The sequence below is a fragment of the Lepidochelys kempii genome, chromosome 1, assembly GCF_965140285.1.
Source record: "Lepidochelys kempii isolate rLepKem1 chromosome 1, rLepKem1.hap1, whole genome shotgun sequence".
NCBI classification, from domain to species: Eukaryota; Metazoa; Chordata; order Testudines; family Cheloniidae; genus Lepidochelys; species Lepidochelys kempii.
In genome coordinates this window covers 229,046,695-229,072,266 of record NC_136380.1, presented here as the reverse complement: position 1 = coordinate 229,072,266, position 25,572 = coordinate 229,046,695, and the positions used below count along the sequence as shown (strand labels likewise).

General features: G+C 42.2%; 1 protein-coding gene across 7 annotated transcripts in view; it reads right to left on the bottom strand.

The window, feature by feature from the left end:
• The window catches only part of SHISAL1 (shisa like 1), a 290,293-nt gene that overhangs the window by 121,630 nt on the left and 143,091 nt on the right, over positions 1–25,572 (bottom strand). For 2 of the 7 annotated variants that reach the window (XM_073316478.1, XM_073316487.1), the window contains exon 1: positions 5,257–5,680. The exons of 3 other annotated variants lie outside the window; for them this stretch is intronic. The gene's annotated coding sequence lies outside the window, so the exon portion shown is untranslated. Of the gene's footprint in view, positions 1–3,966; positions 4,113–5,256; positions 5,681–25,572 lie in introns of those variants that run through there. 2 more of the 7 variants (XM_078849326.1, XM_078849327.1) reach the window with 2 other exon arrangements.

Genomic DNA, 25,572 nt, shown 5'->3' with positions numbered 1-25,572 from the left:
AGTAATTGAGCCATGAATAAAACCCAGGTCTACTAAATTCCAGTCTGGTGTCCTAATCACTGGACCACACTACTTCTCCAGCACGGAGAAACAAGTTGAGACTAGCAGACTTATTTTTCACTTGTGATCGAGATTCAAGGAGTACTTAGCTAGTGTATAAACACACAGCCTTCTAATGGAAGTTTGTACTTCAGTGTTCAGGAAAAAGCAGTACATCATACCTAATGTAATTGGGTATAATGGATACTTTTAAAATAATATAAATATTATAATCCTGTGGATTTAGTCTTTAAAAATTATATATGCAGATATTTATATACCTGAAATCTAACACCTTCAGCAATAATTAATATTTTAAAGTGATTATGTACTGAAAAATAACTGTAAAATAATATAGGTTTTATGTATATAGGTTTTATGTATATTCTCTCATTGACTTCTTTAGCAAAGGTGATTCTTTTACAAATCAAAAAAAAATATTTTGGTGCAAACTCTACCAGGGTTGTGAAAATTAAGATGAATTATAGTTCCTCTTATCATCAGTACAAAAAAAGATTATGTAGTTAGAATTGAACTATGTTTTGCTGAGCATGTGCAATACTAAATAGAATCCAGCTCATTTTTCTCTACTTGTATTAGCTCTGCAGTGCTAAATAGTAAGAACTTGGGTGAAAGGGGGTAAATATAAATAGTTAAGTAAAGAGCTATGACTCAGTAATATACAGGGAGCAGATATGCTGAGCAAGAAGGTGCCATGTGTATTATTTTTTCTCTTTTTCTACAAAATGATTCAGAGCATTGCTATAAAGTCATGTCACTAGGGCCACAAATGCTGATATGGTCATAACTTCTCAAGAAACTGTCTAACTATATAAGTCAGGTGCCTTGTTGCTAAATTGTTGGAGATAATGAAATTCAAAATCAAGGTAATGGGCCAGCAGATCGAGGGACATGATCATTCCCCTCTATTCGACATTGGTGAGGCCTCATCTGGAGTACTGTGTCCAGTTTTGGGCCCCACACTACAAGAAGGATGTGGAAAAATTGGAAAGAGTCCAGCGGAGGGCAACAAAAATGATTAGGGGAATGGAACATACGACTTATGAGGAGAGGCTGAGGGAACTGGGATTGTTTAGTCTGTGGAAGAGAAGAATGAGCGGAGATTTGATAACTGCTTTCAACTACCTGAAAGGGGGTTCCAAAAAGGATGGATCTAGACTGTTCTCAGTGGTAGCGGATGACAGAACAAGGAGTAATGGTCTCAAGTTGCAGTGGGGAGGTTTAGGTTGGATATTGGGAAAAACTTTTTCACTAGGAGGGTGGTGAAACACTGGAATGCGTTACCTAGGGAGGTGGTGGAATCTCCTTCCTTACAAGTTTTTAAGGTCAGGCTTGACAAAGCCCTGTCTGGGGATTGGCCCTGCTTTGAGCAGGGGGTTGGACTAGATGACCTTCTGAGGTCCCTTCCAACCCTGACATTCTATGATTCAGCAAAACACTTAAGCACATGCTTAACTTTAAGCATAAAAGTCCCATAGAAGTCAATAGACTACTCATATCCTTAAAGTTAAGCATGTGCTTAAGTACTTCCATAAATCAATGCCAGAGTCCAGCATTCCAGGGTATCTTCAGCATTTGAAAGGCAGGAGGAGTTTATTTTTTTTCCTGATGTAGGTTACTGACTTAAAAGGAAAAGAAAACAATTATACTTCTAACTGAACATTGGTTTGTTATTGTTACCAGTAGACTAACTGAAATAGATTAGAGACAAAACAATATTTTGTTGTTTGTCTCCGTCCCCGTCCCCACCCTCCCTCCACCCGCACTGTGTTAACTGGGCATTCTACAATACTTTCTATGTTCAGTTCCACTGTTTCCCCTGTAGAATCAGTTAGTTTCCCTTCTTGATCCTGCTAGTTCTTTCACAATGCAACCAGAGAGGGGGAAAAAAACCTTTAAAAATAATAGAAAGTGATTGTTGGGGGGGAAAACCCCACACAAAAATTGGCAGGAGGCATGTGCCAATATAATATCTGAAACTACTTGTAACTTTTTTTAAATTGACTATATTTCAAGTTGATTCACAGATTCCAAGGCCAGAAAGGACCACTGTGATCATCCAGTCTTGCTTCCTGTATAACACAGGCCATTGAATTTCCCCAAAATAATTCCTACAGCATATATTTTAGAAAAAGATCTCGATTTAAAAATGTAATCTAATCTTGATTTAAAAATTGCCAGTGATGAAGAATCTACCATAACCCTTGTTCCAACGGTTGATTTCCCTTACTGTTAAACAGTTACTCTTATTTCCAGTCTGAATTTGTCTACTAGCTATTGAACAGTTTTTTATCTTTCTTTGCTAGATTGAAGAACCCACTATCAAATATTTATTCCCCATGCAGGTACTTATAGACTGTAATCAAGTCACCACTTAACCTTCTCTTTGTGAAGATAAACATGGTGTCCCTTTAATTTTTTTCAAGTATCATGCTCGAGTCTTCCCTAGATTATTCATGACAGTACAGCAGACAACCCAAAGTATTGTTCTAGTTTATAACATTGTGTCTGTCTTACTATTGTGTTTTTGGCCAATTGCATATTATTTCTTATACTCTATAATATAAAAAATGTTCCTATAAACAAAAGAACAACTACTGAAGAGTCTACATTTTTAATTTAATTTGATTTAATAGAAAACCAACCATCAGTAATTAGAGACACAGTGTAATAGTTTAAAAGTTTAAAATGTATTGAGCTAGAGCTTCAGCTGATGTACATCATCACAGTTCCATTAACTTCTTGATGAGACACCAGTTTAACTAGTTGACATCTGGTGCAATTGTGATTCTATTTTAAAAAAATAGATGAAGGTTAGAAAGGGATTAGATTAGATTATATCTATCTCTGCTGGTTTTCTGTGATGATGATGATGATATATGCTATATTTACCAATTGTACAAAAGACATGTAATGTACTGAAGTTTTCTAAAATAATTATTTTACATTTCAACCATCTTTTGACCAATTATATCAAATCACTTTACAAAGATTAGCATCACTGTCCTTCATTTTATAGGTGGGGATACTGAGGTACAAAGAGGTTCAGAGACTTGCCCAAGGTCATACAGTGAGTCAATAGCAAGGTCACAAGATGAGTGGTGCCTGGTTCCCAGCTTTCTGCTCTAACAATTGAAATATAGGATTTATAAGACAAAAAAACTGAAAGGACAGGTCACTGGATCATAGCACTCCTAAATACATTGCAAAACAAAATGACAAACTTATGTAGTATGAACAGTTCTCAAAAGTATTTTGAACAAGTAACTCAAAACATATTTTAATTTGAACCAATATTTTTTTGAAATATCAGGACATGCAATAGGTATGCTTCTTAAACATCTCTCTCCCCTCCCAAAATATACTATTCACGGATGAAGCAGAGGGGAAGGGGACAGCTGAGTGGGGAGGGCAAGGAAGGGGTACTTTTTGTTTGTTTCTAACTGGGATAACAATTGGATCTGCACAGCCTTCCGTTTCTCTTCGTAAACATAGGAACCCAAATTGGACCGAAAGATAGCCTGAAGAATCTTACTGTCATGCAAACGAGTCACCACTGAGGAGCTTTCTAAGGGATTAATACCTGCATGCTACACATAATTATTGATTGGGAATCCAAATGTCCACACGGCAACCGCAGTGCAAGAAGACTGGGTAATGAGCTAACTGCACCAAGTTACCTCACAGTGTCTTCTTCCCATCACTGTACTGAGCAGTGCTATTTACATACAATGTGGGCTTCCTTTCACATCAGGAGCCACAGAAAGTTTCCTAATTCGGAGCTGCCAAACTGCTCTGTGGAAAAAGAGCTTCCCACACCCCTACTGAATCGCTCCTCTCCCCCCACCTGCCTTAGTCCACGCAACAGTTACACTTCCCAGGAGTCAAGATGACACTCTCACCTACCTCAGAGGGCTGTGGTGAGGCTGCCATGGATCAGGACAGGGAGCTTGCTTCTTGTTAGCAAGGAGTTAGAAGACATGAAAAAGACTCCACCCCCCATATAACTAACCTAACACACTGTCAGGCCAGAGCCACTTTTCGCAAGTGTTGTTTGCTGAACCAAAGAAGAAAACACGCCAGTGGCTGCCAGAAAGCCCAAGCCTGTCCCGGCGCGCAAGCAGCTCTGTGCCACGGGTACTGCCAAGGGAAAACTCGCGCTGGAAGAGGCAGCCAGAGGTGCTGCAGGGAGATGCCTGACAGCCACATGACTTCTCCGGAGGGAGGGGAGGGGAGGGGACGGTACCTTTCAGTGCGAGAGAGAGACGCCGGTGCGCAGGAGCTGTCGCCAGCAAACTCAATCGCCTTCCCTGGCTCTCCTCCGCCCTCTTCGACGCCCCCAGGCATTGTAATAGGATTATAATACTTCTGCCCTCGCTGTCTCGTCTCCCCCCGATTTCTTCGCCTCCCCTACTTGTTTCCTCTTCATTCCCCCCTCCTCTAACGCCTGCTTTCCTCTGCCCTCCCCCGCGTCCCTTTTCACGCCCCCACTGACTCTTCCCCTTCTCCACCCAGGGCAGATTTGGTGCGGGGCCACCTCGCCCTGGCTCCCCGTGTCCCGAGCGCCCAGGCACTGCCTGCAAACTTCACTTGCGCTGCAGCGGGCTCCCAACGCGTCCCTGCAAGCCCCCGAGCAAACCCCAAGGTGCAGCCTGCGCCGGGGAGCCTCGCCACTGTGATCCCCGGCTCCTCTAACCCTGGCCCGTTCCCAGGTGTCTAACCTGGTCTTTTCGGTGCCCAGCCGGAGCCATAGGAGGGTTTGTGCTGGCTGGAGGACAGGCCTGCCTTTTGGGGAGTTATTCCGCCGGGCTGTGCTCTGGAGGGGTGGGAGTGTTTAAACCACCCAGCTGAGTTTTAGGGAGCAGCCCACACAGGGAGGGGGTTTGTGCCGGAGGGCACGGTGCATACTGCATGGGATTGCTCTGGGGAGTCAGTGCAGGGATGGGGATAGCTGGGCGAGGGGGGTGGGGGCCGAGGGCTGAGCGAATGGAGTTAGTTTTGGGGGCCCTGCGGGGATGGGGCACAGGAGAGAACTGCACGCAGGGGCGGGGCATTAGGGGAGAACTGCACACACGGGGCACCGGGCATTGCCCAGCTGGGGCGAGGTTTGGAGCCCAGCGCCCGGCTGTGGTTGGACGTGGGAGCCTTGCCCGGCTGGGGCGAGCCCTGGCGCGCTGCACCGACACGGGCACTCACCTAAGGACAGCCGGGCAGATTCCTCCGGGGAAGAGCCAGCCAGCGGCGCTGGGAGCCTCTCGAGCCCGGCGGCGGCTCCCCGAAGCCCGCTGGAAACGGGGGCTCCAGCCTGGCGGCTCACAGAGCGGATCCCATTTCCCCCCTCCCCTCCCGGTCCTGCCCTGGGACCCACCAGCAGGCGGGGAAAGGCGGCTCCGGCTGCCGCGGGCGGGGAGGCAGGAAGGGAGGGGAGCGCCGCCGCGCCGGGCTGCCTCTCCCCGCGGACACGGCCTCGCTGCCTGCCCAGGCGCTCCGCAGACTTCCCTGGCCCCTCCGGGCAATTCCGCCGCCGCCAATGGCTCCCGGCGCAGGGGGGCGGGCCGGGGGAGCCGCAGGTCAGGAGCAGGAGCCTGCAACCAGCCAGGTTTCCCCTGCGCTTCCCCCGGGCTTCTCAAGGCAGCAGCGCTCCCGGCAGGCTGGGGCGGGATCCACCGGGACCCGCAGGCACGAGCCCAGCAGCCGCAGAAGCCCCAGGTAACTAACTGCTGCCCGGGCACACGAAGGAGAGAGCTTGGGTCCCTCCACATTTACCGCTCGGTTCCCTGACACTTCCCCCCTCCATGCTGTTCTTCGGTGCAACTGCATCTGCCGCTTTACAAAAAAGAAACGTCCCTAAGAGCCTGATACTTACTTCAAACAATTCCTACGCGGTGTGGCGATTCGCTTGTCATTCTTCATCAGAAAGGCTCTGTGTTAAAGGCTGTGTCATAAAAGCTAATTACATTGAGGGGGGAATCAATATGAAACATGCCAAAACAAAAGGGGGCGGGGGGAGGAGAGAGGAGTTCAGCGTCTATGATGTAAAGTTTTGATCCGGATTTAACAAAGTAATATACTCCGCTTTTAGTATAATAACTATTATCCAAATAATGATCAGTTAACAATGCAGAATAATCTTGTCACAACATCGCTTTGAACGCGTGTCATTTCCCCCCTTCTATAGTCGCGCTCCTATTCGTTACAAGGGTTTTCAGTGTACTTCCAGTTTAAGAGCGTTATTTGATAAATGGTATTTTGGGGGTTGTACACACCCCGGAGCATTTGGAAACCCTGTAAGAAGCAATCCTCTTTTGAGGATGTTGTAAGACTTGCTAAATCTCCAGGATAAGCCTCCTAGAGAAGGCTTTACATTTTTGAACATCGTTACTGATTTAAGGACATTCATCACATACATTTTTATTTCCAAGATTAAGGTTTTAAGGTTTAACACATCTATTGGCATCAGCAAGGAATTTATTTACTTCAGATTCTTTTTTTAAAAAAAAATCTCGCTGACAGCTCTAAGGAAAATATTTATCAAGACAAAGCCACGGTATAGTTTAAATGAATTGTACACTGAGCTAGATCCTAGCGAGTTGCTCATCAATAAAGCGATTAAGTTATAAATACATACTATATGTGAGAGTTATGCTCTGTCTATCTTCATGCATATATCTAGAGAGATACGCCTTAGTTGGAACTAAATTAATTGCTCATGAAGACATGGTTACTATGATAAGCGTGTGTTTGTGTATGGTACAATCAAGCCTCAATTAGTGTTGAAACTGAACACAGCAAGTGCAAATACTATTTGCTATGAGGATGTGTCAAGACACTTGAATAGCATCTCCTAGGAACAGTGACGCAAATAGTAGTGTCTGGCAATCAGTAGCTTTTGCTTAGTAACAATACAATAGTTTGATTTCTGCATCTTACTACAAATTAAAATAGCTAAGGTCTAAAGTACTCTTACTTCAATTCCCAGAGTTTAAATAGGCTCTAGGGCAAAAAAGCATCCTGCAAGAGGTAAAAGTCTGATTTTTAATTATGTGAATCCACACACACACACACACACACACACACACTGAAGATTTCATAATTCCTAATTTAAAGGTGTATTTAAGCAGACCTACATAGGTAATGTCGGTATCTAATCTGAAATAGGATACTCCTATTTCTCTGAAAGAGAAAAGCAAATGCTTTGTAAAAGCAACATTATCATGGGATGATTCTCTCTCTCAGGCACAAAAGAATAGGGCAGTGTTAATAGGGAAGAAGCAGTGCAGAGACTTATAAGCTGTTTTCTGAATTGCTCATGCTCCCTTCTTCAAGCACTCCCACCCCAATCACACTGTGATCTGAAAAGCATTCAGAAGAGACTGACCTCAGTGCAAGGCAGCCTTAAATCTACCAAAGGTCTCTGCATGTAATTTAAATTCTTAATAATACCTCTATCTCTTCTACCTGTTACTATGTAAACTGTACTCCTGCAAAACAGGCTGTAGATACTGTTGCAAAAGTGATGACTCATGGTAGCCAGATGTATATTATTTATTGTTTGGGAATGGAGCTACATTTAAATTAGGCTGCTTAATAATACACTTTTGTATGTTCAAAACTCCTTCAGTTCATTTATAATATAGAGGAAATTAAGTACCATTTCTTAATCCCAATTTCTCTCTTTGCAATATCTTCCCTAATTCTAGTGTGTGATTTGTTAGTCTCGAAGGTGCCACAAGTACTCCTTTTTGCGAATACAGACTAACACGGCTGCTACTCTGAAATATCTTAGCTATCAACTCCACTATTTGAATATAGCACATTCCAGCTGGTGAAATACACTTCATTTATAATATGCACAGGCATTGGACATGGAAAGGAGTAATTACAAATGTATTTAGCAAATCAGATAAAATACAAACAGTGAGTTCTATATTTTAGATCAGTGTCTATTCAGAAATTTAAAAGCTACAGCAGACTGTTTAAATTACTAATTTTTTAGGATTTTAAAAAGAGATCAAAGTGTTGTGCCATCCTGCCCCTATTCTACATAACAGAGTCTTTCATTACATGATCATTTACAATGAGGCAATACTGTACTCGTGGGGACATGAGTTAAAACTGCAGGATGGTTGGTGGCTAAGTGTTAATATTCCATACACTAATTGTAGCAGATTTTCAGATTATACACAAAAATTGGCATATTAGTCTATCAATTTAGTATTACATAATGATTCTGTACTTTCACTGATTCCCCAAACGTCTATACCCAAAGGACAAAATACTGACTAAAATAACTAATAGCTGAAGGGAAAGTAGCAATGAGCTATTCCATTCCGTATTTTTTCCATTTTGTTTGTCAGTAGGCATACACAGGCATCCTTGATGTAGGTTCTCCCTTGACAACCTCTATCCAATGAAGAGGAACGTGTCAAGGAAACTCTCACCAGCCTGAGTCAAAGATTCAGGAGTAATGCCAGCTGTCTCACAGTAAGGCAATAAGGCTTAAACCACTCATTTATTCTGTTATTGTTCTTTCGGTTAAGCCAAGACCCCACACTCATCCATCGGGTTGCTACAACTGACCGATATGGATCAGAGTGGGAGCTAGGGCAGTTAGTTTCCTCCAGGCAGCACAAGATGACAGAGGCCTGAATCCACAAAGGGACATAGAGAACTTGAAAGTCACAGGAACACCACTACAATCCACAAAACCTGAGTTAGGTGCCCAGGCACTCTATACATTGCATAGGGGGAGAGAAGCACCTAAGAATTCAATCCACAAAAAGCCAGAATGCTAGGCAGGGGGTCACCTAAACTAGCCAATAGGAGATGCTGATGAGAGGGGTATGTCCTAAGCCCTGTCCCTCTCACAGTGTGGGCACTTAACTCCGGGCAGCTGAAAGCTCCCATCTCTGCTAGTAATCCACAGCCAGGAACCCCTCTCCTGGGGTCAGATGGCTTAGGCACCTAAGTCATTTCTTGTGAGAATAAGTTAGGTACCTGCCTCGCTCCACACAAAACGGTGGGGAGGAGTGCCCCACCTTATAACATTTAGCCCAGTTGTTAGGCTTGGGTTAAGTTCCCCTTCTGTCTGATGGGGCAAAAGGACATGAACAGGGATCTACCACTTCTCAGGGGGTGCTCTTACCACTGGGCTATGGAATATTCTGATATAGTCAGGCTTTTAGCATATCCAACACCAAGATATATTTGTTGCAAATAGACTTCCTAGCTAATGTTAAGGATTGCTACAGCTGTTTTACTTCTTACATCTCAAGGCCCAGATCCTGCAAAGTCTTGTGCATGAAGTATGCATAAAGTTAAACCTGTGTGCAAGTCTTCTTAGGGTTGGTCCCAAATCTCTTAGATTTTCATTAATGAAGTTTTTAGTTTGCCAATGTCAACAATTTGATGAAATTTCTTCTTTGGAAATTTTGCGGTTTATATAATGGATAATTATATTAAAACTATTAATTTATTCTTAGTGTTACAATGTAACATGTATAATATTAATAATGTATTATTAGTATTTGCATTCCTATTATCACACAGGTATAGAATGCTGGATTCTTTTTTGATTTGGTAGCTCTCTCTCTCCTAAATATTTAAAATTGTTTTTGTTGGACTAATATAGTATCTTGTTACAGTCAAATGCACACTTTCCACACAGGTTTCAGAGTAGCAGCTGTGTTAGTCTGTATTCGCAAAAAGAAAAGGAGTACGTGTGGCACCTTAGAGACTAACAAATTTATTTGAGTATAAGCTTTTGTGAGCTACAGCTCACTTCATCGGATGCATTCCTCTTAGAGACTAACAAATTTATTTGAGCATAAGCTTTTGTGAGCTACAGCTTGAAGTGAGCTGTAGCTCACGAAAGCTCATGCTCAAATAAATTTGTTAGTCTCTAAGGTGCCACAAGTACTCTTTTTCTTCTTTCCACACAGTACATGGAAAAGGGATAGTATTGCAATAGCGTTTCAGCCATCTGCCGTAACTCATCTTTATTATCACAGGGATCTTTGTAGCCTTTTTTGGTAGGGAATTTGCATTCTGACCAGGTACATCCAAGACACCAGACCCTACCAGATGAGAAGTGTTGATATCTGCAGTGAATTAAAAGTCAGACTGCTGACTCTGGGGCTGGTTTACACTGGGAAGTTGCATCAGCATAGCCACTTCTCTCAGGGCTAGTCTACACTACAAGGTTAGGTCGAATTTAGCTGCATTAGGTTGATTTTATAAGCAATGCGGCTACACAACCAACCCTGTTCTGTCGACCTAAAGGGCTCTTAAAATTGACTGCTGTACTCCTCCCTGACGAGGGGAGTAGCATTAAAATTGACATTCTTGGGTTGAATTTGGGGTAGTGCAGACACAGTGTTGTGCAATTTGACAGTATTGGCCTCTGAGAGCTATCCCAGAGGGCTCCAATGTGACCGCTCTGGACAGCACTTTCAACTCCGATGCACTAGCCAGGTACACAGGAAAAGCTCCAGGAACTTTGAAAAGAAGTAGCTATGCCAACCTAACACCCGGGATAGACAGTGCTAAGTCAACAGAAAAATTCTTCCATTGATTTAGCTACCACCTCTCGGGGAGGTGAGTTACCTATGCCAATGGGAGAGTCCCTCCCATTGGTGGAGGTAGTGTCTACACAAGTGCTTCAGCACTGCAGCTGTACCACTATAGTATTTTAAGTGTAGACACAGAGAGGTACAAGCTCGGGTGGTTTGGACGTAGTTACTGCATGGCTTGGAATGATTACCAAAGAAGGTTTTTCAAAATCAAATGTTAAGGAAGTGGCTCAGGGACAGGCCTTACCATTGTTGGCCAAGCTACATAGATCATTTGGAAGCAGAAACGGAAGCAATATCTAAAAGGTGGCCCAGAACCAGCAGCACCAGCACATACTTCCACCGACATTGGTGGAGCCCTCATGCCACGACTCTGCTACAGTCAAACTATTTTGTTGATTTAATTAATTTGTGTTTCCATCCCGGGGGAAAAAATGGAAATGTAATAACATGTAGGTGAAAGTTTGAAAACTATTTTAATGTAAGCACATATGTATATTCACAAACTTATCTATCTATATATATATACACACACACACACCCTTTCCATTTTCAAGAATGTTTGAGCTAATTAATTAGCAAGTCATTAAGGGCCAAACCCTTAGACTGATGTACACAGTAGCCCCTTACAACAGTATAAAACGATGGAGCACCAAGGAGACTTAAACTCACAGTGCTATTGGGATGAAGCAATGACCATTTGCATAGTTATTGAAGAGTGAAGCTCATTTACACCTGGACACACTGAGCATCCTACCATGGTTTCAGGATGCTCTCTCTTTCCATGCCGTGCCCATGCAAATCAGACTGGAGCACCCCTGTGGTACTCACCCACCCCACCCAGTTGCCATTCAGAAGAAGGGAGAGGCAGAAGGGTAGCCATTTTTATTATTCCTTTGTAGGAAAGAGTGGGCTCGGCTATAACATGTAACATTTACAACCTGTAAAAATTTATCATATAAATATTATATCATGGGGCTCCTTATCACTTAGTGATGAAATAAAAGCAATACTAAACCACCCCCAGGCCAAATATAACGCCCTGGCCTTTCAGACACCCTCCTCCCCAGATGCCTGGTAGAAAAGATGGGCCCCTCTGTTGTGTGGGTAAATTTAATCTATCTGGGCTCTGGTGGACCCAGCTGAGGGAAGAGAATCTGAGAGTCAAGTGGCATGTCACAGGTCTCAATACCAGGACAGCTGAAATGGAGCTGCCACAAAGAGCCAACTAAAATCTCTGTTTGGGCTACATTAGGAGTAAAGATACCCTGAATGGCCCCCCCTGACAGTCTGTCAAACACCCGGGGAAAACCCAGCCTTTGGAACCACATGCTCTGTGTCTCCTCAGCCCCTCCCCCCCAGCACAAGAAAGGGCCCCCACTCCAACATGGGGAGAAGTCACAGACTCTCGTGGCCTCATCAATACCAAGTAATCTTGCCTGAGAAGAGGTTGGCTCTACAGAATCCAGGCAAACCTCTGTGGCCATAGACCCCAGCCAGATCACACAGCTGTGACAGGTTCTGTGCCAGAGATGTAGCAAGAGCCAAAATTTGGCCCTACATGTGAAATGCTTAACAACAAAAATATAATTAAAATGTGATGCAGAAGATATTACATGTGTAAGGAATGGGAGAAAGACTTTAATGTGAGGAAAGAAAAAGTGAGCAAATACAGTGAAGGTCCAATAGACTGAAAAATTCAATAGAGTATAGTCTGTATGTCCAGTCTAAATTAAATACGTAATTAGACAATGAGGTCACTAAAAATTTACCCTGTAGTTTCAGTTAGCTAAGGTATTCTTCACTTTCTGTCCTAACCTGTTATGAGGAGTCCTTCTGCATTGTTAAACAGTTGCTACAGTTCACCTCAGAGGTGGCTGTACTTTATTGATAGGTCAAATCATTACAGATGATGTATCTTGTAAAATGTATAAGGTTTTCAGATCCTTATGAATGAAGAGAGTTAGATACAGGTAAAAATTACTATATTTTACTGGGAAATAATAAACTGGAATGGGGAGGATACCTAATTGGAACTGTTTTCTTGTGGTTAGACCGTGAATCTAGAAATTAGTTCTTTTTCCAGATCTTCCCTCCGCATGACATTGGGAAATCTGCTTAACTTGTATGTTTCAGTTCACCCATCTGTAAATGGGTGTAATAATAGGTCTCCCAGATGTGCCGAGACACATTATTTGAAAGGCATTTTGAGATCTCCAAATGCAAGGTACTATAGAAATGCAAAGTATTTTAATTACATTATCGTATCTCTCATATTACAGGCCAGATCCTGGCTCACACTACATTCCCATTGCGCTGCTCCAGGGGCACAAAGAGAACAGAAAGCTGCAGTAATGAGGCATCTAGGGTTTCCCTAGAATGGGGATTCCTGACTGCTGTATATGTCTTCTTCCTCAGGGAGGGGGTAGAGGGTATGTCAGGGGTTCATCTAGGAGTGGGAAGGGCCATGGGTGGATGAAGTGCACTCTGGTGATTCCCAGCTGGTGCAATGGCCCCTGGCAGGTCATTACAAGCCAATGGAATTGAAAGAATCCCTGCTCGGTGCTGACCATTACAACCGGCCTTGGACTCCCCTACCCCATTCAGAGGTCTACCACAGCTGAGGATCTAGCCCAATATTTTCAGGGGGAGAATATGGTCTTTTCTTAGTAAGTTAAGGTTTTATTTTGATGGATGCTCCAAATGAGATTTTCCTTAATCTACTGTGCAATTCATTCAAATAATCTCTTTGAAGGCACATCACATTAATCCCTGCTATTGTGTGCGAGGGGGATGGGGAGATGGGAGAGAGAGAGAAAACCGAAAAAGCAAGAGTGTCAAATTCATTGATCCATGGAAAAGGCTAAGAGGTTGGATCTACTGACTTTTTCTGCAATAATAAATATTTATGTTGTTTAATTCTTAATATTTCATTGGAAATTCCCTGCAGTTGATTTAAATGAGAAACATGCAGCATAACAAACTGGAGTGCTGTGTCAGCTAAGGGATTTCTCTGATGTATGGTAATAAACTGCAAAAAGCTAGGTCGAGGGATTTTTAAATGTCAGCTGAACCCATAGATTGAAGCATATTCTGTAGTCACTTGTGTTGTCCTTTATATTCAGTCTCCATGGAATCTGTCAGCACAGAGCAGATACACCAAATATATTATAAAATCATGTTAATAGATTTTTTCCATAATATTCTACATTCAAAGGTTTTCTTCTCCCATCCTTGTGCTAAGGATCTGCATGCAATAACTAACTCCCACTACTATTAATGGGAGTACTTGTATAAATCTCCTGTGCCTTAATGAGAGATTACACCCAGAGCAATGTGCCATCCTCTTGCTTAATTTTTTACTGGTGAACTGGAGGAGACCTTTGGGAACTTGCTAAAGTTCTACACCAGATAGAAAGGGAAATCACGGATGGGAATTAAAGAGAGGAAAGTGTTTTAATTGTAGGTATGGAAAGAAAACCCAATGAGCAGGTAACTGGGGGTGACAGCTTAGTTGTTTAAGCATGTTTGAAGTACTTGGTCTTTCTGGATCCATAGGTTCAAAGTCAACCACTTCTTCTCTTTGGGCTAGGCAGTTCTGTACGCTTTACCATATGAGGGTGTTATGGATGAGATCTTTATAAATTGAGATCCCTGTCTGTTCCACTTGGACATAGTAAGATCTCATGGTGCCCTCTGGTAAAAGGGTGGTTGCATTTCACTGATGCTTTATGCATAGGGGAGGGTTCCTTTGGGATGAAAGGTATTAAAATAATATGATATGTAATAACTAATGTTATGTGAATTTCTCCCTCTTCACCATGAAAATAGAGAGCCAATCTGCATGCTGTTTTATTGAGAAGATCTAGATCTGAATGCTGCATGCTGTTTCCTTCATGGAGTAAGATCTCCACATTATCCTTGAATTAACAATGAATGTAATATTGACTATATAATGTAATATTGTCTAACACAGCAAGGGCTGACTTGTTCACCATACCCAATATTTCCCCAATAAAGACCATCCCCACCTCACTGTGGTACTGGGGTTTTCCCAGAGGAAATGTCTGGCTAACCGGGCTCTGAGAACCACATTCCCACCTTGAAGTTGTGGAAGAGAGTTTGTAAATACAATGTTACTGCATATGGGGAAACCAACCTGTCACCTCTTGTGTTTTCTGAGGAGGTGTTGACAAATATGCTGCTGCCACCTTTACTGCCACATATTTGAATGCAATGGGCATCCACAACCATATTGTGGAAGTTGGAAAAGTTATTTATAAGCAAAATATTCATATTGCTGCTACACAACAAAGTTTTCTGACAAAGTTTATCTGTTACAGGTATTGACTGCTTGAGAAAGGAATGCAGAGGAAGAGCTGGTAGAGGTGTGATGTTTATTGTCAGGGCGACACTCAGATATGAAAAAGATAAGGAAATGTAAAAGACAAACAAGCATACTGAATTAGACTGTATCACTGTCAAGTTCAGGGGTGAGGAGTTAAGAGCTGTCAATGTCTATCATCCGGATGAGAGCCCAACTCATAAAGAGAATCTTGTGATAGCATTAGGAAACTGCAGCCAAATCTATGGAGATTTTAATGCTTAAAGTTAAGTTTGATAGAACAGAACAATCAGTGTGAATGAAACATTGCTAGGGACCATCCCTGACAATGATTTAGTTGTCCTGAATGCTGGCACTATGATTTATACATGAAGATCATATAGCACACAGTCGACATTAGATGCAACTTTGGTGAGCAGTAGCATGTCCATGAGCTGCACATGGAATGTACTGGAGGTGTTGGAAGTGATCTTTGACCTGTACTCACCTGTTGAAAAGGAAGATAATGAGCTCTCAGCTGATAAACAGGAGGTGGAACTTTCATAAGGTTGACTGGTTCTATTGCACAGACACACTTGAGAATATTATTTCTCAAACATCTATGAAACATAACAGAGGAATATCTCAAGGTTTTTGAATGTGCTGTGCAGAAATCGGCAAAAAAAAAAAAAAAAAAAGAGCATCCCAAAGGCAGGAGGAAGAAATGGGTTGCACTTTGGAAGGATACTGGCATAAAAAGTCTTACTAAGGAACAGAATCAAGTTTGATTGGAGGCTGAACATAACTCTGGAGATGAACAGGCCAGCCAACAACACAACATTCTCAAAGGAGGTCACTGTGGAAAATAACAATGTAGATGAAGTTATTAGGAAGAGAATTATGAAAGGCTAGATCCTCAGAGAGGAAAAGATTTATGGATGATACTAAAGTGAATTGAAAATAAACTAAGACTTACATTTTTTTAATGAAATATATCAATCTCCTGAAAAGTGGACATGTAGAGGCATTAGATGACAAAAAATCGGTGAATATTCTGGTTGAACTTTATGCCAAGACTAGCAGGCTCATGTATAATGATGAGGACAAAGCCGTTGCAAAATGCAAAGGATGGAGTATTAAGGAGGAAAGACAAAGAGAATTTAAAAATCTGCACACAGATCAAACTGAGAACTTTGGCTTTATGCAGTGTTTTTGTAGCCATGTTGGTCCCAGGATATCAGAGAGACAAGGAAATACTAAAATATCTGTTAACTACTTATGCTAAACAACCTGTTTCACCATGTATTTAGCTGTTACCCTCTCGGTAAGTTTCCCAGACCTGAAAAAGACCTCTGTGTAAGCTTGAAAGATTGTCTCTTTCACTAACAGAAGTTGGCCCAATAAAAGATATCACCTCATCCACTTTATCTCCCTACTTTGGGTCTGGAAAGATCTTTGTCATAGATGAATTAGAAGATGCAATAGAGAAGCTCAAACCAAGCAGATCCCCTAGGCTGAACCTCATCTCTGGCTGTATGATAAAGCACTTCAGGAAGAAGGCTAAAGCCAGATTACTGAACATCATAAACAAATTATGGATAAAAGGGAAGGTACTTAATAGGTGGAAGTCAGAAGTTATTGTTCCTCTTTTTAAGGCTGGCAAAAACCTCTCTTCTCTGCGTAGCTATCAGCCTGCCAGTTACCTTTGCACAAAAATGGAAAGAATGGTACAAGCAAGGCTTCTATGGTAGCTTTCAAAAGAAGTGAAAATAGAACCTACCCAAAATGGCACACAAGTCCTTGTGCTCTATTATGGACCTATTGGTGTCCTTCTGTCAGCCCATTCTCCACAGATTCCAAAAAAAGCTACCACAGTCATCAGTAAGAATCTTTTTTGGATCTCAGTGTGGCATTTGATTGAGGTTGGCATGATAAGCTCTTAGTGAAACTCAGTGAGGTGGGAATCTGTGTAAAATGTATCTTTAGATAAAAGACTCCATATGGTACAGGACAATAACATTAAGACTAAATGGTACTTTTTCCAAAAACAAGGCCACTTAGGGTGGGGCTTCAATTTTAAGTCCTCTTATTTTCCTGCTGTACTTTTCTGGACTGTCAGGTGGCTTTAAATTATCAGTATTCATGTATGTAGATGATATTGCACTTCACACCACAGGTTGTGAAATAGCTTTCTTGGTGAATGAATTGAATGAGTACTTGGAAATTGTAACTACATGGGCAAATGAACAAATTCCAGCTGAATCCAGCAAAAATAAAGTCCATCTATTTTACCATAAATCAAAGGCATTTCAACAACAGTTCAAAATTGACACTGGATTGAGAAGATATTGCTGTTGAGAGGAACACAGTATATTCTGAAATAACATTGGGAACAGAACTAAGATATGGACCATAAGTCAGAAAGATGGCAGCCAACATAAAGAAGAAATTGAATCTTCTATGATGTTTTGCCAGTACCAAAGGGGGTTCACATGTTAGGACACTGAAAACAACATACTGCTCGATAGCTTGTCCAATATTTGAATATGCTTTACCTGTCTGGTCACATGCTCTTCTTCCTTGCCACTTCCCAGGGTTGGCACCTTTTATAACCTTCTTCCAAGACTAAAGACTGTACACCTGGCTGTTATGTAAATTGGTCTCTCTAATCTCCACTGATATCCAGTCCATGTACTGAGTCTTTGGCCTCCTCCTGGGTTGTTTTCCATCCATGATCATTGCAAGGGCCATCCTATCAACATAACTCTTGGGCAGGGCCAGATTAACCTTTTGTGGGCCCCGGTGCCAAACGTATTTGTGGGCCCCCAGGTAGTCATTGTGGGCTCCGAGTGTGCGCCCGATGTGACAGAGCCATTGGTACCATAGTATACCCGGTACTGAATCTCAGAAACATTTTTCATTTTGATCACACACGTCTGGATGACTATATGCATTGACATACACAGTTCCCTCAGCCCCCAGTTTTTCTCATTGAGCTGTACACCCATGTGGGTTTACCAGTGTCCACAGTGCGCAGAACTTTCATAGTGATCAGTGGAAACGCCCCACAGATTTATCTCCTTCCTCATTCAGACCGTCTATAGCCATGTCTCTAGTACCACCCTATGTCACTGTATGTGGTTGTGGTCTCAGCTCAATAAAGTTCCATAGCCAGCAGATACCTGATCAATTCTGACAAATGCCTCCCTCATCACCCATCCTGCCATTTGAGCAAGCCACCTGCAAACACCATTTCCCCAAAGTGAGGACTTAGCCTTTGGGAACCTGAAGTCACCGACCTTTCTCCCTCTGCTCCCATCTACATCCTAGTCTACTACCTGGTCACCACCACCTCTCTCTATGCCTGTTTCCCTTACTGCCTTGCAAGCCTGACTTGCTTCCTCTTTCCCTGCTTCCCTTGACATTCCTTTCCTATGGGTGACCTCTGTTCCTTGAGGTTAACTCCAGTTTCTTTATCTGCTCTTAGCTTAAGGGCCTCCACTAGTCACAGAGCCACCTGTAGCTTCTCTGGCTACAGCCATGGGGTCAATTGCCAGAGTCCAGAGTTAGATAGCTGTAGCTACTAGTCTAAGGAGGGGTGGCAATTCCCAAGGCTGAGCATGGTTGAATCTTGCAATGGCAGCACTATGGACTCTAAATCCTCAGCACTGGCCCTAGGCAGCTGCAGACTCTGCAGTTAGGCACTTCCATCCTCTAGACCATGGCTTTAAGTACCTGAGATGCCCATCATCTGCAGCAGAGGCCACCAATTCCCATACACCCCTCAGCTACACGTAGGCGAGCAGAAAGTGCAGCCTGAATGATTTTGGAGGCTGGAGTTCCAGGGGGCTCCCATCCCTGCAACAAGCTCACATGTCCCCCCTCTGCTTTGGAACCAGGACCCTATGAAGACAGAGTTATCCTGTGTATAACCAGTTCTGTCCAAAGCCTGTTGAAGTGAATGGGATTCTTTTCATTGTCTTTAATGGGCTGTATATAGAAGCAAAGGACCCCATTCTAGACTCTTGGAGCAAAGTGCATTCTATGCTGCACTGGTTTACTATTGTAACAGGAAGGTCTCATATTACTTAGTGAATAAGCAACTCCTCTTACAGCACCTAACTTTTTCTGAGAGGCTTCCCACACAGTTACTAAATGTAAACCTGCTTTGCTTACCAGGGCTGAAAACATCAGGTAGTATGGTCACAAAATCAAGGCACTTCTGAATTCAGTAGGAATTTTGGATGTGCACAGAACACAGACAGGACTGGTTCCCGCTGGTTACAAAACTGCAGTGAAGTGGAACAATTTTCAGCTTGTGAGATTGGAGGATATCTGGATCCACATTGTAAGACTCTCCTACATAAATGAGGAAAAGTTGAGGTCTGTTATTCTTTTGTTCCACTCTTCGTTTGGGTGGGGAATTTGCCGATGCAATACTACTGTCTTCTTTTTAAACAAAAAAAAACTAAAAAAAAAATGGTAATGGCTGTTGAAAATAGCAATTCCAGCCCTAGTTAGCACTGGAAAGATGCCAGTATTTGTTGCTTAATTTTATCCTACGTTTTCTACAGCAAATTACAGTGGATCAGTATATTTGATTTGGGAGAAATGAAGTAATAGCAGCCTAAATTGAGCTTGAGCATTCCTGAATTTTGAGGGTGTTCAAATCTGGAAGGCAGGTGCTAGATTTCTTTTAGATAAATCTGGAAAGGAAATGCCAATTTCTGCTTCTGTGGCTCAGAAGTGGAAATCCTCCTGTACTATATATAAAGCTGCCCAGGTCCTCTAGTAGAGCCTCCCCTTCCTTACTTTTCATTTTAACTTCTGGTGGGATCCACATACCTCCCATGCTAGGCTTCAGACAGAGAGGTGCACTGTCCATTTAGTCCACCCAACTCCTTCTTTGGGGGCTGCCAGGCGAGGTCACACCAGCATCCCTAATCCAGTCTGGGGAAGTCTTCTGAGGGTGATATTGAGGCCAAAGCCTTCTTCTACTCCTTGGGCATACCTGTTCCCCATTCACAGTGCCACACCTTCTAGCAGCCAGCTCTCCATTCACAGCAAGCTGCAGTGCATGGGGTCTCACTGCTTCCCCACTCTCCCCCCCCTTTCCTGTTGATAGCTGCCAAGGGAATGCTGGGAAATGTGTAGTTTCTTCCCTTCTCCAGGGCTGGCTCTATAGGCAGGGAGCTGGCCAAGGAACTACAGTTCCCAGGGCCCTGTGGGTTGTCAGCTCCCATGCTGGATCCCTGCTGCTCTGAGGCTCACTCTCAGAGCCTCCACTTCTGCAGCACTGCGAGAGAGGAGGAAGTGACTGTTATGGGCCCCCTTCTGAGCTTGGGCCCGGTGCTATGGAGCCATTGGTGCCATGGTAAATCTGGACTGCTCTTGAGTCTCTGCTAGCCTAGCCTCCCTCAACTTTTCTTCAATTGGGGTAACCTTCCTTAGGTCCCTCGCAACCTCACTTTGTTTCCTATCATGGATTGTCTAACCATTTGATCATCTCAACATCTTCATTTCCGTAGTGGAGAACATACTGTTTTCTTTTCTTGTGGTTGATCAAGTCTCTGTTCCATACATTAGGATGGATTACAGTTTTAGACTCTCTGCCTTTTAACTTTATTGGCATCTTTTTATCACAGAGAATTGGGGTCAGCTCCCACCATGTGCACCAAGGAGCTTTTGTATGATGCTAGGCATCACTCAGCAGGGCACCATTGTCAGCAACCATTCATCCTAGATATTTAAATTCTTTCACTCATCTAAGCTTTCTGTCTGTAATATCCTTTATGGTGAGTCCTCCCCTCCTTCAGTTATCTAAACTTTAGTCTTACCAACATTCACTTTAACTTCTCCACTGTTCAAAGTTGATTTGCAGTGTCGCACAATCTTTGGCACATATCACAAAGTCATCATTAAGCAGCAAACTCCAAGGTGGCTCCTTTTGTATAACCTCAATCACCACATCCATGACAGTCAAAAACCAAAAAGGGCTCAGTGCTGACCCCTGATGCAGACCAACATTTATTGGAAATTCTCTGCTGTATCCCCAACTGGTTTTAATTATGGTAGTATTTCTATCACACATATCCTAGATAAAACAGACATAAGCACACCTCTCTGTCACAAACCCCACCAAACTAAATCTCTTGGTACATGATCATAAGCCTTTTCCAAGTCCATAAAGACCACACTGAGTTGCCGTCCCTTTTCTCTGAACTTCTCCATGAGGATTCCTAGGACAAATATGGCATCAGTTGTGCTCGTTCCCAGCATAAATCCATACTCACCTGTCCAAATTTCAACTGTTCCACACAGAGGCTTTTCAAGAATCTTCTCCCATATTTTCAAAGCATGTGATGTCAACTTAATTGAGCAATAATTAGCACATGGTGTAATATTTCCTTTAGGTTTAAAAATGGGCACTACAAAGCTTTTACTCCATTCATCCTGCATTCTGTCTTTCTTAATAATATCATTGAACAGTACTCAAACGCTTAGCCTACCCTCCCTTCTCAATTTACTTCAGCACATTCATTGGGACTTCATCAGGCCCAGGTGCTTTCTTCCTCTTCATTTTCCTAAGTGCCTCTGCAACTTCTTCCTCCTGTATGAAATCTATCACACCCCAGTTCAGCTTCCATGTTCTTAGTTCCTCTTTTGGGTTCTCCTCATTCATCATGCCTTCAAAAAGATCACTCCAGACTGTTGGTTTATTTACCATTCATTTGCATTATACCATGTTCATTTCTAATATAAGCAAACTTGTTCATACCCCTTGACTTAGTGAGTCTGCAGATGGTCTTGTCTCCTTCATATTTGCCTTGTCGGTTACATAGCTCACCACAGGCCAATTTTTTAACTGTTGCAATACTTTTTTTTGTCCTCTGTATATGCCATCTTATCACTGCTCAAGTCACTGGCCTGCCATTTTGTAAAGGTTACCTTTTTCTTCTCAACATTCTTTAACTTGAGGATTCTTTCACCAAGTCTCCCTTTGTATCCTTTTTGGCACTGGTTTCAGCATTCCTAAGACTTCATGTGCTGTTTCCGGCAATGTTAACTATAGTTTGTACCAGTTATCCTCCACTCATCCCTGTGTGTAGTCAGGAAGTCTATGAATTACATGGTGTTTAAAAATCTTTCCATTCACATCTTTCCATTTCCACCACGTAGATGTTTCCAGGTCCCAGGGGTTCAGATGTTTGAGGTCTCTGCATTTCTGAAGTCCATAAGAAATAGTCTGTGTTGGCTCACAATGCAGTTGCCATGCATTACCTACAACTGATTATTTGTAACCTATTGCTTCATATTATTAACAAGAAATCAATTTTGGACTTGTGTTCTTCACTGGCATAACTTATGAGGTGGCTTTCCCTCTTCTGAAAGTGTGTGTTTACAAGCACTACATTCAGTGCCAAACAGGTCTGCTAGGACTGTATTCCATCAGAGTTTCTGATTCCAATACTGTGCCTTCCATGGGCTGTTTTATAGTCAGCTTCTGCAGTTCCAATGTGTGCATTTAGATCTTCTCTGATAATTATTTTCTTATTAACATAAGAATGGTCAGACCAACGGTCCATCTAGTCTAGTATCCTGTCTTCTGACAGTGGCCAGTGCCAGATGCTTCAGAGGGAATGAACAGAATAGAACAATTATCGAGTGATCATATCCCATTGAGCAGTATGTTTCCAATAAGGCACAGCAATTAACTGAAAAATTCCTCTTTTACCTTTCAACCCACTCCTTACTGTGTCTGGTCACATAGTGCTCCTAGTAATCTTGCTAGGATCATCATTGTGCAGTCATCTGCAGTTCACCTGATAACTGGAGCTATAAGATCCACTCCAATAGCAATTTGTGAACACAAGTCTGATGTTCAACTTCTTGAGAATCATAGAAAAGAACAGCTAATTCATTTTGGAAATTGTCTTTGTTCCCTACATGAATGTCATCACTGCTCAGTAACTGGAAAACAAAATCAAGGCTGAAATGATCATCTTGTGTTGGAAGGCATGTAAAGGCTGCTATAGAAACTCAAGAACTTGATGATGTTAGGAGGTAGTGTGTCAAGAAGTTTGTATGTCCAATAATTCATCCACATTAACCTATTTGTGTTAGTGTCTCCCCCTTTTGCAATTTTGCTCAAAGGAACACACAGACTTGGCCACAGTAAGGAAAATTGTAGAAAAAAAAATCCAACACAACAGTATCAGTCACAAGACAAACATATTCTTGTGTACACTAATGATGCATCAGACAAATCCTTCAAGAATGGTGGTTGTGGTGTAGTATCTCCATTAGGCCACTGGATGGAGACAAGAAAGGGCACTAGTTCAGGAGATATCAACTCAAACTTTATGGCCAAACTGAAAGCTATTCTCAATGCACTGCAAGAAATAAACAGAGCAGGAACAGAAGCAGACTCACAGGTGGCGATCCTCGGTTCCTTTTGAAAAAACAGAACACTATCAACAATTCATAAGGAGGCTCAGAGGACTGGGAAAAGGGGCAATAAATTGACTTTTCAGTGGATTCCATCACATTGTGTATACAGGAGTGAGGTAGCTGATGACCTGGCCAAAATTGGTAGACTGAAACTCAGGTTGGCATGACAACAGTTGAAGATACTGATGCCTTATCAGGGGAAATATTAGCTGAAATAAATAGTCAATAGATGAAAGATCCTCTGACTGATGTCAAAGCATCTTGAAAAAAATATCCACTATTATGAGATTGCATATGGGGCACACTGCAGGAATGAAAATCAACAGAGACGGGACCAAGCTATATTCACTTTGCGAGATGTGTTGGGTTTTAACACCTGCCCATGCTTTTCAATGTCATATTGTAAGGAAAGTGAAGCTTTTCAGATTGGATGCCTTGGATCAAGCCCTTATAAAGAACCCTATATAAGTTGCCAAATTCATTCTTAAACTTCATGACCTGATATGATTAATTCAGGACAAGACAACAATCACACACCCCATTGTCCATTCTAAGAACACATCAGATTTTTCTGAAAAGTGGGTCAGATGAAGAGATATCAGAATTGGAAATGGGGAAGGAGACAGAAGAAGTATCGACCAGAATCAGTAGGTATGCAGGCTTCAGGGATGGCACAGAATGGAAGAAAGAAAAAAGAAAAAGAAAAGAAAAGAAAGGTTTCAGAACCTCAGAAAGAGTAGTGTAAGAAGGAAAAAAGGGAATTTGCAGAGGTATAGAGAAAATAAAGGAGTGAGGAAGAAAAAATGATGTCTGGGATGTCAGGAAAATGTCAGGACCAAAATGCCAAGAGGAGAGGAGAAATTTAAAGCTGGGGACTGAAGGAATCTGCACAAGGAATGGGAAGATTTAGGGATCTACTGGAAACAGAATCACAGAGGGAGACTGTGAATTCTTTGAGGGAAAGGGCTGTCCTTTAAAAAAAAAAAAAACTACTCGTTCATACAGCATGTAGCACAGTGAGGTCCTGATCACTGCTTCATGTCCCCAGGTGCCACTCGACCACAAATAAAGAATAAATCACAGAAACAGAAAAATGTCAGGGATGAATTTTCAGGGGGAGAGAGTGAAATTGAGACTGGAATTGGCCAGGGAGAGAGGTAGGAGCAGATTCAGGGAGATATTTGGGCTCGAGCTGGGGAAACAATTTATTCAATATAACCTTTTTTTCTACTGGTGAATTAGCCATGATGAGATTTGGATTATTCAAAATTATTAAAGGTTTATTAATAAAGGGTTTATTACTCACTGGCCACTAATGATGACTATTGATATCACTACTTGCTATTTATGCAGCTTGGGGATTTCTGATAAACTGCTCATGGTGACCATTACTAGGAGTATGTGCTATTCATGCAGTAATATTGGCCACTCAAGTCAACTGATCACGTTTTTGTCCCTGATGCCACAGACTTTCAAGATGGCCATGCAAACACGTCCTCAGTGCTCATGCAAACACAAATTCATGACACTCTCTTGATGTAAATGTAAATTAAAAGGAGTCACAAATACTGTCAGAACCAATTCATATTTTAAAGACAAATGATCACAAATACTCCCCACCCCTCCATCCAAAATACTTGTCCAACTTTAGTAAGGACCAGAATCTGGTAGGGAAGTCATTGCAGAGCATTAAACAAGATCATATACTATCCTTTCAATTTCTCATCCCCAGTTTTAAACAAATCCAATTTTTGCAGCTTCTTTACAAAGATATTTTCAGACGACTACTGTAGATATTCACAAGAATAATGTTTAATCAGTTATTGTTACTGCTTTAATTATAATAGCATTATTCTCCTAAATGAGTTGTGTATATCAGGCACTATCTATATCTCTTTCATAAGATTTCCACCTCCTGTTTATTTGCAATACTTTTAAGAATCTCGAAAACACAATTTCTACTGATTCTGCCCTCCTCTGCTAAGGAAACATTTTGCTGTATTTCTACTGCATCCAAAGCCAGCATGACCTCCTTCAGAGCATTTATTTGCCTGTTCACCAGCCCAGTCAGAGAAGCGAGCAGGAACATGCAGTGCTGTGGGAATAATTTTTATGTTCGGTGGCAGAACAGTAGGAGATCTCCAACATTATTTCGTGGTCATTTTG